This window comes from Styela clava, unplaced genomic scaffold (assembly GCF_964204865.1).
Source record: "Styela clava unplaced genomic scaffold, kaStyClav1.hap1.2 HAP1_SCAFFOLD_36, whole genome shotgun sequence".
Lineage (NCBI taxonomy): Eukaryota > Metazoa > Chordata > Ascidiacea > Stolidobranchia > Styelidae > Styela > Styela clava.
Window position 1 is genome coordinate 140001 of NW_027556607.1, and position 2014 is coordinate 142014.

A 2014-nucleotide genomic window follows, 5' to 3' on the forward strand; every position below is an offset into this window, starting at 1 on the left:
AGAGCGGTGCGGGGCCGGTCGGAGCGCACCCTTTTCTCGGTGGCTGGCGGGCGAGAGAGTGCTGCGTCGCCGGCATCGGCGTCGAAAGAAGCCGAGCCGAAAAAAGTTAAAGTACAAACGTGCAAGCATACTAACCTAACCCTAGGTAAGGCATGTCAGAGCGAAAGACAGTAATTTCGAATGAGCCAAGAAAGAGCGGTGCGGGGCCGGTCGGAGCGCACCCTTTTCTCGGTGGCTGGCGGGCGAGAGAGTGCTGCGTCGCCGGCATCGGCGTCGAAAGAAGCCGAGCCGGAAAAAGTTAAAGTACAAACGTGCAAGCATACTAGCCTAACCCTAGGTAAGGCATGTCAGAGCGAAAGACAGTAATTTCGAATGAGCCAAGAAAGAGCGGTGCGGGGCCGGTCGGAGCGCACCCTTTTCTCGGTGGCTGGCGGGCGAGAGAGTGCTGCGTCGCCGGCATCGGCGTCGAAAGAAGCCGAGCCGAAAAAAGTTAAAGTACAAACGTGCAAGCATACTAACCTAACCCTAGGTAAGGCATGTCAGAGCGAAAGACAGTAATTTCGAATGAGCCAAGAAAGAGCGGTGCGGGGCCGGGCGGAGCGCACCCTTTTCTCGGTGGCTGGCGGGCGAGAGAGTGCTGCGTCGCCGGCATCGGCGTCGAAAGAAGCCGAGCCGAAAAAAGTTAAAGTACAAACGTGCAAGCATACTAACCTAACCCTAGGTAAGGCATGTCAGAGCGAAAGACAGTAATTTCGAATGAGCCAAGAAAGAGCGGTGCGGGGCCGGTCGGAGCGCACCCTTTTCTCGGTGGCTGGCGGGCGAGAGAGTGCTGCGTCGCCGGCATCGGCGTCGAAAGAAGCCGAGCCGAAAAAAGTTAAAGTACAAACGTGAAAGCATACTAACCTAACCCTAGGTAAGGCATGTCAGAGCGAAAGACAGTAATTTCGAATGAGCCAAGAAAGAGCGGTGCGGGGCCGGTCGGAGCGCACCCTTTTCTCGGTGGCTGGCGGGCGAGAGAGTGCTGCGTCGCCGGCATCGGCGTCGAAAGAAGCCGAGCCGAAAAAAGTTAAAGTACAAACGTGCAAGCATACTAACCTAACCCTAGGTAAGGCATGTCAGAGCGAAAGACAGTAATTTCGAATGAGCCAAGAAAGAGCGGTGCGGGGCCGGTCGGAGCGCACCCTTTTCTCGGTGGCTGGCGGGCGAGAGAGTGCTGCGTCGCCGGCATCGGCGTCGAAAGAAGCCGAGCCGGAAAAAGTTAAAGTACAAACGTGCAAGCATACTAGCCTAACCCTAGGTAAGGCATGTCAGAGCGAAAGACAGTAATTTCGAATGAGCCAAGAAAGAGCGGTGCGGGGCCGGTCGGAGCGCACCCTTTTCTCGGTGGCTGGCGGGCGAGAGAGTGCTGCGTCGCCGGCATCGGCGTCGAAAGAAGCCGAGCCGAAAAAAGTTAAAGTACAAACGTGCAAGCATACTAACCTAACCCTAGGTAAGGCATGTCAGAGCGAAAGACAGTAATTTCGAATGAGCCAAGAAAGAGCGGTGCGGGGCCGGGCGGAGCGCACCCTTTTCTCGGTGGCTGGCGGGCGAGAGAGTGCTGCGTCGCCGGCATCGGCGTCGAAAGAAGCCGAGCCAAAAAAAGTTAAAGTACAAACGCGATGCTAATGAGCGAGCCGTTGTCTCGACTAATATGTAGGGGGCGTTCGATCGAGCGTCTGGCTTGAGCGCTTGTCGGCCTAGCAGAACGGTCGCATTGTTATGCCCGGGTTTTAGGCACCGCTGCAGGCGGCCGGCAGAGCTCTTGTTTGTGCGAAACTGAATGGATCGAGCCCGAGAGAGGGCGAGCAAAGAAAAAACGCAAATCGCTCCGCCTGGCACTGCCGGCGAGGGCGTGGACGTCGCGGCCAGCGACTGTCGAAGCTGAGTACGGCCGCAGGCGATCGCCTCGGTCTTAAACGAATGCGACGAGCACGCGCCGGGCGGCCCAGCAAGGGCCGAGCGCAGCTGTCGCAGC